The sequence below is a fragment of the Hypomesus nipponensis genome, chromosome 20 (genome assembly GCF_054491055.1).
Source record: "Hypomesus nipponensis isolate SF chromosome 20, ASM5449105v1, whole genome shotgun sequence".
Classification (NCBI taxonomy): Eukaryota; Metazoa; Chordata; class Actinopteri; order Osmeriformes; family Osmeridae; genus Hypomesus; species Hypomesus nipponensis.
This window is the reverse complement of record NC_140380.1, coordinates 2,097,501-2,107,500: the sequence shown is the minus strand read 5'-3', so window position 1 is coordinate 2,107,500 and position 10,000 is coordinate 2,097,501. Positions and strand designations below refer to the sequence as shown.

Genomic DNA, 10,000 nt, shown 5'->3' with positions numbered 1-10,000 from the left:
AGATCGGGCGTTGCCAGGCTGGTATGGCCTTACGAAATAAGTTGACAACCATAGGCTACTTATCCATATACAGATTTAGCAATTGACAATGCAAGGTAGTCTCTCTCTCTCTCTCTCGTGTCAAAATGAAAACAGCTTCCAGCCCCTTTCATGAAGGACTACTTGTGCATATTGCAAGATTTCAGTTTCTAAGTGAATGAGAAAAAGAGCATACAGCACCTGGTATTCCCAGGCGGTCTCCCATCCAAGTACTAACCAGGCCCGACCCTGCTTAGCTTCCGAGATCAGGCGTTGCCAGGCTGGTATGGCCGTACGAAATAAGTTGACAACCATAGGCTACTTATCCATATACAGATTTAGCAATTGACAATGCAAGGTGGTCTCTCTCTCTCTCTCTCTCGTGTCAAAATGAAAACAGCTTCCAGCCCCTTTCATGAAGGACTACTTGTGCATATTGCAAGATGTCAGTTTCTAAGTGAATGAGCAAAAGAGCATACAGCACCTGGTATTCCCAGGCGGTCTTCCATCCAAGTACTAACCAGGCCCGACCCTGCTTAGCTTCCGAGATCAGACGAGATCGGGCGTTGCCAGGCTGGTATGGCCGTACGAAATAAGTTGACAACCATAGGCTACTTATCCATATACAGATTTAGCAATTGACAATGCAAGGTAGTCTCTCTCTCTCTCTCTCTCGTGTCAAAATGAAAACAGCTTCCAGCCCCTTTCATGAAGGACTACTTGTGCATATTGCAAGATGTCAGTTTCTAAGTGAATGAGCAAAAGAGCATACAGCACCTGGTATTCCCAGGCGGTCTCCCATCCAAGTACTAACCAGGCCCGACCCTGCTTAGCTTCCGAGATCAGACGAGATCGGGCGTTGCCAGGCTGGTATGGCCGTACGAAATAAGTTGACAACCATAGGCTACTTATCCATATACAGATTTAGCAATTGACAATGCAAGGTGGTCTCTCTCTCTCTCTTTCGTGTCAAAATGAAAACAGCTTCCAGCCCCTTTCATGAAGGACTACTTGTGCATATTGCAAGATTTCAGTTTCTAAGTGAATGAGCAAAAGAGCATACAGCACCTGGTATTCCCAGGCGGTCTCCCATCCAAGTACTAACCAGGCCCGACCCTGCTTAGCTTCCGAGATCAGACGAGATCGGGCGTTGCCAGGCTGGTATGGCCGTACAAAATAAGTTGACAACCATAGGCTACTTATCCATATACAGATTTAGCAATTGACAATGCAAGGTGGTCTCTCTCTCTCTCTCTCTCTCTCTCGTGTCAAAATGAAAACAGCTGCCAGCCCCTTTCATGAAGGACTACTTGTGCATATTGCAAGATTTCAGTTTCTAAGTGAATAAGCAAAAGAGCATACAGCACCTGGTATTCCCAGGCGGTCTCCCATCCAAGTACTAACCAGGCCCGACCCTGCTTAGCTTCCGAGATCAGACGAGATCGGGCGTTGCCAGGCTGGTATGGCCGTACGAAATAAGTTGACAACCATAGGCTACTTATCCATATACAGATTTAGCAATTGACAATGCAAGGTGGTCTCTCTCTCTCTCTCTCTCTCTCTCTCGTGTCAAAATGAAAACAGCTTCCAGCCCCTTTGATGAAGGACCACTTGTGCATATTGCAAGATTTCAGTTTCTAAGTGAATGAGCAAAAGAGCATACAGCACCTGGTATTCCCAGGCGGTCTCCCATCCAAGTACTAACCTGGCCCGACCCTGCTTAGCTTCCGAGATCAGACGAGATCGGGCGTTGCCAGGCTGGTATGGCCGTACGAAATAAGTTGACAACCATAGGCTACTTATCCATATACAGATTTAGCAATTGACAATGCAAGGTAGTCTCTCTCTCTCTCTCTCTCGTGTCAAAATGAAAACAGCTTCCAGCCCCTTTCATGAAGGACTACTTGTGCATATTGCAAGATGTCAGTTTCTAAGTGAATGAGCAAAAGAGCATACAGCACCTGGTATTCCCAGGCGGTCTCCCATCCAAGTACTAACCAGGCCCGACCCTGCTTAGCTTCCGAGATCAGACGAGATCGGGCGTTGCCAGGCTGGTATGGCCGTACGAAATAGGTTGACAACCATAGGCTACTTATCCATATACAGATTTAGCAATTGACAATGCAAGGTGGTCTCTCTCTCTCTCTCTCTCTCTCTCTCTCTCTCTCTCTCTCGTGTCAAAATGAAAACAGCTTCCAGCCCCTTTCATGAAGGACTACTTGTGCATATTGCAAGATGTCAGTTTCTAAGTGAATGAGCAAAAGAGCATACAGCACCTGGTATTCCCAGGCGGTCTCCCATCCAAGTACTAACCAGGCCCGACCCTGCTTAGCTTCCGAGATCAGACGAGATCGGGCGTTGCCAGGCTGGTATGGCCGTACGAAATAAGTTGACAACCATAGGCTACTTATCCATATACAGATTTAGCAATTGACAATGCAAGGTGGTCTCTCTCTCTCTCTTTCGTGTCAAAATGAAAACAGCTTCCAGCCCCTTTCATGAAGGACTACTTGTGCATATTGCAAGATTTCAGTTTCTAAGTGAATGAGCAAAAGAGCATACAGCACCTGGTATTCCCAGGCGGTCTCCCATCCAAGTACTAACCAGGCCCGACCATGCTTAGCTTCCGAGATCAGACGAGATCGGGCGTTGCCAGGCTGGTATGGCCGTACAAAATAAGTTGACAACCATAGGCTACTTATCCATATACAGATTTAGCAATTGACAATGCAAGGTGGTCTCTCTCTCTCTCTCTCTCTCTCTCTCTCTCGTGTCAAAATGAAAACAGCTGCCAGCCCCTTTCATGAAGGACTACTTGTGCATATTGCAAGATTTCAGTTTCTAAGTGAATGAGCAAAAGAGCATACAGCACCTGGTATTCCCAGGCGGTCTCCCATCCAAGTACTAACCAGGCCCGACCCTGCTTAGCTTCCGAGATCAGACGAGATCGGGCGTTGCCAGGCTGGTATGGCCGTACGAAATAAGTTGACAACCATAGGCTACTTATCCATATACAGATTTAGCAATTGACAATGCAAGGTGGTCTCTCTCTCTCTCTCTCGTGTCAAAATGAAAACAGCTTCCAGCCCCTTTGATGAAGGACTACTTGTGCATATTGCAAGATTTCAGTTTCTAAGTGAATGAGCAAAAGAGCATACAGCACCTGGTATTCCCAGGCGGTCTCCCATCCAAGTACTAACCTGGCCCGACCCTGCTTAGCTTCCGAGATCAGACGAGATCGGGCGTTGCCAGGCTGGTATGGCCGTACGAAATAAGTTGACAACCATAGGCTACTTATCCATATACAGATTTAGCAATTGACAATGCAAGGTAGTCTCTCTCTCTCTCTCTCTCGTGTCAAAATGAAAACAGCTTCCAGCCCCTTTCATGAAGGACTACTTGTGCATATTGCAAGATGTCAGTTTCTAAGTGAATGAGCAAAAGAGCATACAGCACCTGGTATTCCCAGGCGGTCTCCCATCCAAGTACTAACCAGGCCCGACCCTGCTTAGCTTCCGAGATCAGACGAGATCGGGCGTTGCCAGGCTGGTATGGCCGTACGAAATAAGTTGACAACCATAGGCTACTTATCCATATACAGATTTAGCAATTGACAATGCAAGGTGGTCTCTCTCTCTCTCTTTCGTGTCAAAATGAAAACAGCTTCCAGCCCCTTTCATGAAGGACTACTTGTGCATATTGCAAGATTTCAGTTTCTAAGTGAATGAGCAAAAGAGCATACAGCACCTGGTATTCCCAGGCGGTCTCCCATCCAAGTACTAACCAGGCCCGACCATGCTTAGCTTCCGAGATCAGACGAGATCGGGCGTTGCCAGGCTGGTATGGCCGTACAAAATAAGTTGACAACCATAGGCTACTTATCCATATACAGATTTAGCAATTGACAATGCAAGGTGGTCTCTCTCTCTCTCGTGTCAAAATGAAAACAGCTTCCAGCCCCTTTCATGAAGGACTACTTGTGCATATTGCAAGATTTCAGTTTCTAAGTGAATGAGCAAAAGAGCATACAGCACCTGGTATTCCCAGGCGGTCTCCCATCCAAGTACTAACCAGGCCCGACCCTGCTTAGCTTCCGAGATCAGACGAGATCGGGCGTTGCCAGGCTGGTATGGCCGTACGAAATAAGTTGGCAACCATAGGCTACTTATCCATATACAGATTTAGCAATTGACAACGCAAGGTAGTCTCTCTCTCTCTCTCTCTCTCTCTCTCTCGTGTCAAAATGAAAACAGCTTCCAGCCCCTTTCATGAAGGACTACTTGTGCATATTGCAAGATTTCAGTTTCTAAGTGAATGAGCAAAAGAGCATACAGCACCTGGTATTCCCAGGCGGTCTCCCATCCAAGTACTAACCAGGCCCGACCCTGCTTAGCTTCCGAGATCAGACGAGATCGGGCGTTGCCAGGCTGGTATGGCCGTACGAAATAAGTTGACAACCATAGGCTACTTATCCATATACAGATTTAGCAATTGACAATGCAAGGTGGTCTCTCTCTCTCTCTCTCGTGTCAAAATGAAAACAGCTTCCAGCCCCTTTGATGAAGGACTACTTGTGCATATTGCAAGATTTCAGTTTCTAAGTGAATGAGCAAAAGAGCATACAGCACCTGGTATTCCCAGGCGGTCTCCCATCCAAGTACTAACCTGGCCCGACCCTGCTTAGCTTCCGAGATCAGACGAGATCGGGCGTTGCCAGGCTGGTATGGCCGTACGAAATAAGTTGACAACCATAGGCTACTTATCCATATACAGATTTAGCAATTGACAATGCAAGGTAGTCTCTCTCTCTCTCTCTCTCGTGTCAAAATGAAAACAGCTTCCAGCCCCTTTCATGAAGGACTACTTGTGCATATTGCAAGATGTCAGTTTCTAAGTGAATGAGCAAAAGAGCATACAGCACCTGGTATTCCCAGGCGGTCTCCCATCCAAGTACTAACCAGGCCCGACCCTGCTTAGCTTCCGAGATCAGACGAGATCGGGCGTTGCCAGGCTGGTATGGCCGTACGAAATAAGTTGACAACCATAGGCTACTTATCCATATACAGATTTAGCAATTGACAATGCAAGGTGGTCTCTCTCTCTCTCTTTCGTGTCAAAATGAAAACAGCTTCCAGCCCCTTTCATGAAGGACTACTTGTGCATATTGCAAGATTTCAGTTTCTAAGTGAATGAGCAAAAGAGCATACAGCACCTGGTATTCCCAGGCGGTCTCCCATCCAAGTACTAACCAGGCCCGACCATGCTTAGCTTCCGAGATCAGACGAGATCGGGCGTTGCCAGGCTGGTATGGCCGTACAAAATAAGTTGACAACCATAGGCTACTTATCCATATACAGATTTAGCAATTGACAATGCAAGGTGGTCTCTCTCTCTCTCGTGTCAAAATGAAAACAGCTTCCAGCCCCTTTCATGAAGGACTACTTGTGCATATTGCAAGATTTCAGTTTCTAAGTGAATGAGCAAAAGAGCATACAGCACCTGGTATTCCCAGGCGGTCTCCCATCCAAGTACTAACCAGGCCCGACCCTGCTTAGCTTCCGAGATCAGACGAGATCGGGCGTTGCCAGGCTGGTATGGCCGTACGAAATAAGTTGACAACCATAGGCTACTTATCCATATACAGATTTAGCAATTGACAACGCAAGGTAGTCTCTCTCTCTCTCTCTCTCTCTCTCTCTCGTGTCAAAATGAAAACAGCTTCCAGCCCCTTTCATGAAGGACTACTTGTGCATATTGCAAGATTTCAGTTTCTAAGTGAATGAGCAAAAGAGCATACAGCACCTGGTATTCCCAGGCGGTCTCCCATCCAAGTACTAACCAGGCCCGACCCTGCTTAGCTTCCGAGATCAGACGAGATTGGGCGTTGCCAGGCTGGTATGGCCGTACGAAATAAGTTGACAACCATAGGCTACTTATCCATATACAGATTTAGCAATTGACAATGCAAGGTGGTCTCTCTCTCTCTCTCTCTCGTGTCAAAATGAAAACAGCTTCCAGCCCCTTTCATGAAGGACTACTTGTGCATATTGCAAGATTTCAGTTTCTAAGTGAATGAGCAAAAGAGCATACAGCACCTGGTATTCCCAGGCGGTCTCCCATCCAAGTACTAACCAGGCCCGACCCTGCTTAGCTTCCGAGATCAGACGAGATCGGGCGTTGCCAGGCTGGTATGGCCGTACGAAATAAGTTGACAACCCTAGGCTACTTATCCATATACAGATTTAGCAATTGACAATGCAAGGTGGTCTCTCTCTCTCTCTCTCTCTCGTGTCAAAATGAAAACAGCTTCCAGCCCCTTTCATGAAGGACTACTTGTGCATATTGCAAGATTTCAGTTTCTAAGTGAATGAGCAAAAGAGCATACAGCACCTGGTATTCCCAGGCGGTCTCCCATCCAAGTACTAACCAGGCCCGACCCTGCTTAGCTTCCGAGATCAGACGAGATCGGGCGTTGCCAGGCTGGTATGGCCGTACGAAATAAGTTGACAACCATAGGCTACTTATCCATATACAGATTTAGCAATTGACAATGCAAGGTGGTCTCTCTCTCTCTCTTTCGTGTCAAAATGAAAACAGCTTCCAGCCCCTTTCATGAAGGACTACTTGTGCATATTGCAAGATTTCAGTTTCTAAGTGAATGAGCAAAAGAGCATACAGCACCTGGTATTCCCAGGCGGTCTCCCATCCAAGTACTAACCAGGCCCGACCATGCTTAGCTTCCGAGATCAGACGAGATCGGGCGTTGCCAGGCTGGTATGGCCGTACAAAATAAGTTGACAACCATAGGCTACTTATCCATATACAGATTTAGCAATTGACAATGCAAGGTGGTCTCTCTCTCTCTTTCGTGTCAAAATGAAAACAGCTTCCAGCCCCTTTCATGAAGGACTGCTTGTGCATATTGCAAGATTTCAGTTTCTAAGTGAATGAGCAAAAGAGCATACAGCACCTGGTATTCCCAGGCGGTCTCCCATCCAAGTACTAACCAGGCCCGACCATGCTTAGCTTCCGAGATCAGACGAGATCGGGCGTTGCCAGGCTGGTATGGCCGTACAAAATAAGTTGACAACCATAGGCTACTTATCCATATACAGATTTAGCAATTGACAATGCAAGGTGGTCTCTCTCTCTCTCGTGTCAAAATGAAAACAGCTTCCAGCCCCTTTCATGAAGGACTACTTGTGCATATTGCAAGATTTCAGTTTCTAAGTGAATGAGCAAAAGAGCATACAGCACCTGGTATTCCCAGGCGGTCTCCCATCCAAGTACTAACCAGGCCCGACCATGCTTAGCTTCCGAGATCAGACGAGATCGGGCGTTGCCAGGCTGGTATGGCCGTACAAAATAAGTTGACAACCATAGGCTACTTATCCATATACAGATTTAGCAATTGACAATGCAAGGTGGTCTCTCTCTCTCTCGTGTCAAAATGAAAACAGCTTCCAGCCCCTTTCATGAAGGACTACTTGTGCATATTGCAAGATTTCAGTTTCTAAGTGAATGAGCAAAAGAGCATACAGCACCTGGTATTCCCAGGCGGTCTCCCATCCAAGTACTAACCAGGCCCGACCCTGCTTAGCTTCCGAGATCAGACGAGATCGGGCGTTGCCAGGCTGGTATGGCCGTACGAAATAAGTTGACAACCATAGGCTACTTATCCATATACAGATTTAGCAATTGACAACGCAAGGTAGTCTCTCTCTCTCTCTCTCTCTCTCTCTCGTGTCAAAATGAAAACAGCTTCCAGCCCCTTTCATGAAGGACTACTTGTGCATATTGCAAGATTTCAGTTTCTAAGTGAATGAGCAAAAGAGCATACAGCACCTGGTATTCCCAGGCGGTCTCCCATCCAAGTACTAACCAGGCCCGACCCTGCTTAGCTTCCGAGATCAGACGAGATCGGGCGTTGCCAGGCTGGTATGGCCGTACGAAATAAGTTGACAACCCTAGGCTACTTATCCATATACAGATTTAGCAATTGACAATGCAAGGTGGTCTCTCTCTCTCTCTCTCTCTCTCTCTCGTGTCAAAATGAAAACAGCTTCCAGCCCCTTTCATGAAGGACTACTTGTGCATATTGCAAGATTTCAGTTTCTAAGTGAATGAGCAAAAGAGCATACAGCACCTGGTATTCCCAGGCGGTCTCCCATCCAAGTACTAACCAGGCCCGACCCTGCTTAGCTTCCGAGATCAGACGAGATCGGGCGTTGCCAGGCTGGTATGGCCGTACGAAATAAGTTGACAACCATAGGCTACTTATCCATATACAGATTTAGCAATTGACAATGCAAGGTGGTCTCTCTCTCTCTCTCTCTCGTGTCAAAATGAAAACAGCTTCCAGCCCCTTTCATGAAGGACTACTTGTGCATATTGCAAGATTTCAGTTTCTAAGTGAATGAGCAAAAGAGCATACAGCACCTGGTATTCCCAGGCGGTCTCCCATCCAAGTACTAACCAGGCCCGACCCTGCTTAGCTTCCGAGATCAGACGAGATCGGGCGTTGCCAGGCTGGTATGGCCGTACGAAATAAGTTGACAACCATAGGCTACTTATCCATATACAGATTTAGCAATTGACAATGCAAGGTAGTCTCTCTCTCTCTCTCTCTCTCTCTCTCTCTCGTCAAAATGAAAACAGCTTCCAGCCCCTTTCATGAAGGACTACTTGTGCATATTGCAAGATTTCAGTTTCTAAGTGAATGAGCAAAAGAGCATACAGCACCTGGTATTCCCAGGCGGTCTCCCATCCAAGTACTAACCAGGCCCGACCATGCTTAGCTTCCGAGATCAGACGAGATCGGGCGTTGCCAGGCTGGTATAGCCGTACAAAATAAGTTGACAACCCTAGGCTACTTATCCATATACAGATTTAGCAATTGACAATGCAAGGTGGTCTCTCTCTCTCTCTCTCTCTCTCTCTCGTGTCAAAATGAAAACAGCTTCCAGCCCCTTTCATGAAGGACTACTTGTGCATATTGCAAGATTTCAGTTTCTAAGTGAATGAGCAAAAGAGCATACAGCACCTGGTATTCCCAGGCGGTCTCCCATCCAAGTACTAACCAGGCCCGACCCTGCTTAGCTTCCGAGATCAGACGAGATCGGGCGTTGCCAGGCTGGTATGGCCGTACGAAATAAGTTGACAACCATAGGCTACTTATCCATATACAGATTTAGCAATTGACAATGCAAGGTGGTCTCTCTCTCTCTCTCGTGTCAAAATGAAAACAGCTTCCAGCCCCTTTCATGAAGGACTACTTGTGCATATTGCAAGATTTCAGTTTCTAAGTGAATGAGCAAAAGAGCATACAGCACCTGGTATTCCCAGGCGGTCTCCCATCCAAGTACTAACCAGGCCCGACCCTGCTTAGCTTCCGAGATCAGACGAGATCGGGCGTTGCCAGGCTGGTATGGCCGTACGAAATAAGTTGACAACCATAGGCTACTTATCCATATACAGATTTAGCAATTGACAATGCAAGGTAGTCTCTCTCTCTCTCTCTCTCTCTCTCTCTCTCTCTCGTGTCAAAATGAAAACAGCTTCCAGCCCCTTTCATGAAGGACTACTTGTGCATATTGCAAGATTTCAGTTTCTAAGTGAATGAGCAAAAGAGCATACAGCACCTGGTATTCCCAGGCGGTCTCCCATCCAAGTACTAACCAGGCCCGACCCTGCTTAGCTTCCGAGATCAGACGAGATCGGGCGTTGCCAGGCTGGTATAGCCGTACAAAATAAGTTGACAACCATAGGCTACTTATCCATATACAGATTTAGCAATTGACAATGCAAGGTGGTCTCTTTCTCTCTCTCTCTCTCTCGTGTCAAAATGAAAACAGCTTCCAGCCCCTTTCATGAAGGACTACTTGTGCATATTGCAAGATTTCAGTTTCTAAGTGAATGAGCAAAAGAGCATACAGCACCTGGTATTCCCAGGCGGTCTCCCATCCAAGTACTAACCAGACCC

The 10,000-nt window shown here is 46.9% G+C and overlaps 25 non-coding genes and 10 pseudogenes across 25 annotated transcripts in view; all 35 read right to left on the bottom strand.

The window, feature by feature from the left end:
• LOC146245082 (5S ribosomal RNA) overlaps nt 1–35 on the bottom strand; it is a 119-nt pseudogene extending 84 nt beyond the window's left edge.
• Nucleotides 36–207: 172 nt separating this feature from the next.
• Nucleotides 208–316, bottom strand: LOC146245081 (5S ribosomal RNA; annotated as a pseudogene).
• Nucleotides 317–490: 174 nt separating this feature from the next.
• On the bottom strand, nt 491–609 carry LOC146245080 (5S ribosomal RNA). The gene has a single exon (XR_014740081.1). It is a non-coding gene; the product is annotated as a 5S ribosomal RNA (ribosomal RNA).
• Nucleotides 610–783: 174 nt separating this feature from the next.
• On the bottom strand, nt 784–902 carry LOC146245079 (5S ribosomal RNA). The gene has a single exon (XR_014738627.1). It is a non-coding gene; the product is annotated as a 5S ribosomal RNA (ribosomal RNA).
• A 172-nt stretch (nt 903–1,074) lies between these two features.
• On the bottom strand, nt 1,075–1,193 carry LOC146245078 (5S ribosomal RNA). Its single transcript, XR_014739773.1, has one exon. It is a non-coding gene; the product is annotated as a 5S ribosomal RNA (ribosomal RNA).
• Nucleotides 1,194–1,373: 180 nt separating this feature from the next.
• LOC146245077 (5S ribosomal RNA) lies at nt 1,374–1,492 on the bottom strand. The gene has a single exon (XR_014738625.1). It is a non-coding gene; the product is annotated as a 5S ribosomal RNA (ribosomal RNA).
• Nucleotides 1,493–1,674: 182 nt separating this feature from the next.
• LOC146245076 (5S ribosomal RNA) lies at nt 1,675–1,793 on the bottom strand. The gene has a single exon (XR_014740176.1). It is a non-coding gene; the product is annotated as a 5S ribosomal RNA (ribosomal RNA).
• A 174-nt stretch (nt 1,794–1,967) lies between these two features.
• Nucleotides 1,968–2,086, bottom strand: LOC146245075 (5S ribosomal RNA). Its single transcript, XR_014738624.1, has one exon. It is a non-coding gene; the product is annotated as a 5S ribosomal RNA (ribosomal RNA).
• A 196-nt stretch (nt 2,087–2,282) lies between these two features.
• Nucleotides 2,283–2,401, bottom strand: LOC146245074 (5S ribosomal RNA). The gene has a single exon (XR_014738623.1). It is a non-coding gene; the product is annotated as a 5S ribosomal RNA (ribosomal RNA).
• A 172-nt stretch (nt 2,402–2,573) lies between these two features.
• Nucleotides 2,574–2,692, bottom strand: LOC146245073 (5S ribosomal RNA; annotated as a pseudogene).
• A 186-nt stretch (nt 2,693–2,878) lies between these two features.
• On the bottom strand, nt 2,879–2,997 carry LOC146245072 (5S ribosomal RNA). Its single transcript, XR_014738622.1, has one exon. It is a non-coding gene; the product is annotated as a 5S ribosomal RNA (ribosomal RNA).
• A 172-nt stretch (nt 2,998–3,169) lies between these two features.
• LOC146245071 (5S ribosomal RNA) lies at nt 3,170–3,288 on the bottom strand. The gene has a single exon (XR_014740164.1). It is a non-coding gene; the product is annotated as a 5S ribosomal RNA (ribosomal RNA).
• Nucleotides 3,289–3,462: 174 nt separating this feature from the next.
• LOC146245070 (5S ribosomal RNA) lies at nt 3,463–3,581 on the bottom strand. The gene has a single exon (XR_014738621.1). It is a non-coding gene; the product is annotated as a 5S ribosomal RNA (ribosomal RNA).
• A 172-nt stretch (nt 3,582–3,753) lies between these two features.
• LOC146245069 (5S ribosomal RNA) lies at nt 3,754–3,872 on the bottom strand (annotated as a pseudogene).
• Nucleotides 3,873–4,040: 168 nt separating this feature from the next.
• Nucleotides 4,041–4,159, bottom strand: LOC146245068 (5S ribosomal RNA). The gene has a single exon (XR_014738620.1). It is a non-coding gene; the product is annotated as a 5S ribosomal RNA (ribosomal RNA).
• A 184-nt stretch (nt 4,160–4,343) lies between these two features.
• Nucleotides 4,344–4,462, bottom strand: LOC146245067 (5S ribosomal RNA). The gene has a single exon (XR_014738619.1). It is a non-coding gene; the product is annotated as a 5S ribosomal RNA (ribosomal RNA).
• Nucleotides 4,463–4,634: 172 nt separating this feature from the next.
• On the bottom strand, nt 4,635–4,753 carry LOC146245066 (5S ribosomal RNA). The gene has a single exon (XR_014740153.1). It is a non-coding gene; the product is annotated as a 5S ribosomal RNA (ribosomal RNA).
• Nucleotides 4,754–4,927: 174 nt separating this feature from the next.
• Nucleotides 4,928–5,046, bottom strand: LOC146245065 (5S ribosomal RNA). Its single transcript, XR_014738618.1, has one exon. It is a non-coding gene; the product is annotated as a 5S ribosomal RNA (ribosomal RNA).
• A 172-nt stretch (nt 5,047–5,218) lies between these two features.
• LOC146245064 (5S ribosomal RNA) lies at nt 5,219–5,337 on the bottom strand (annotated as a pseudogene).
• A 168-nt stretch (nt 5,338–5,505) lies between these two features.
• LOC146245063 (5S ribosomal RNA) lies at nt 5,506–5,624 on the bottom strand. The gene has a single exon (XR_014738617.1). It is a non-coding gene; the product is annotated as a 5S ribosomal RNA (ribosomal RNA).
• A 184-nt stretch (nt 5,625–5,808) lies between these two features.
• Nucleotides 5,809–5,927, bottom strand: LOC146245062 (5S ribosomal RNA; annotated as a pseudogene).
• A 174-nt stretch (nt 5,928–6,101) lies between these two features.
• Nucleotides 6,102–6,220, bottom strand: LOC146245061 (5S ribosomal RNA). Its single transcript, XR_014738614.1, has one exon. It is a non-coding gene; the product is annotated as a 5S ribosomal RNA (ribosomal RNA).
• Nucleotides 6,221–6,396: 176 nt separating this feature from the next.
• Nucleotides 6,397–6,515, bottom strand: LOC146245060 (5S ribosomal RNA). The gene has a single exon (XR_014738613.1). It is a non-coding gene; the product is annotated as a 5S ribosomal RNA (ribosomal RNA).
• A 172-nt stretch (nt 6,516–6,687) lies between these two features.
• On the bottom strand, nt 6,688–6,806 carry LOC146245059 (5S ribosomal RNA; annotated as a pseudogene).
• A 170-nt stretch (nt 6,807–6,976) lies between these two features.
• Nucleotides 6,977–7,095, bottom strand: LOC146245058 (5S ribosomal RNA; annotated as a pseudogene).
• Nucleotides 7,096–7,263: 168 nt separating this feature from the next.
• LOC146245057 (5S ribosomal RNA) lies at nt 7,264–7,382 on the bottom strand (annotated as a pseudogene).
• A 168-nt stretch (nt 7,383–7,550) lies between these two features.
• On the bottom strand, nt 7,551–7,669 carry LOC146245056 (5S ribosomal RNA). The gene has a single exon (XR_014738612.1). It is a non-coding gene; the product is annotated as a 5S ribosomal RNA (ribosomal RNA).
• Nucleotides 7,670–7,851: 182 nt separating this feature from the next.
• On the bottom strand, nt 7,852–7,970 carry LOC146245055 (5S ribosomal RNA). The gene has a single exon (XR_014738611.1). It is a non-coding gene; the product is annotated as a 5S ribosomal RNA (ribosomal RNA).
• A 182-nt stretch (nt 7,971–8,152) lies between these two features.
• LOC146245054 (5S ribosomal RNA) lies at nt 8,153–8,271 on the bottom strand. The gene has a single exon (XR_014738610.1). It is a non-coding gene; the product is annotated as a 5S ribosomal RNA (ribosomal RNA).
• Nucleotides 8,272–8,445: 174 nt separating this feature from the next.
• On the bottom strand, nt 8,446–8,564 carry LOC146245053 (5S ribosomal RNA). The gene has a single exon (XR_014738609.1). It is a non-coding gene; the product is annotated as a 5S ribosomal RNA (ribosomal RNA).
• Nucleotides 8,565–8,748: 184 nt separating this feature from the next.
• LOC146245052 (5S ribosomal RNA) lies at nt 8,749–8,867 on the bottom strand (annotated as a pseudogene).
• Nucleotides 8,868–9,049: 182 nt separating this feature from the next.
• Nucleotides 9,050–9,168, bottom strand: LOC146245051 (5S ribosomal RNA). Its single transcript, XR_014738608.1, has one exon. It is a non-coding gene; the product is annotated as a 5S ribosomal RNA (ribosomal RNA).
• A 170-nt stretch (nt 9,169–9,338) lies between these two features.
• LOC146245050 (5S ribosomal RNA) lies at nt 9,339–9,457 on the bottom strand. The gene has a single exon (XR_014738607.1). It is a non-coding gene; the product is annotated as a 5S ribosomal RNA (ribosomal RNA).
• Nucleotides 9,458–9,647: 190 nt separating this feature from the next.
• Nucleotides 9,648–9,766, bottom strand: LOC146245049 (5S ribosomal RNA). Its single transcript, XR_014740275.1, has one exon. It is a non-coding gene; the product is annotated as a 5S ribosomal RNA (ribosomal RNA).
• A 178-nt stretch (nt 9,767–9,944) lies between these two features.
• Nucleotides 9,945–10,000, bottom strand: part of LOC146245048 (5S ribosomal RNA) — a 119-nt gene continuing 63 nt past the window's right edge. The window contains exon 1 of the ribosomal RNA XR_014740291.1: nt 9,945–10,000. This exon is cut by the window's right edge and continues 63 nt beyond it. This is a non-coding gene — a ribosomal RNA (5S ribosomal RNA).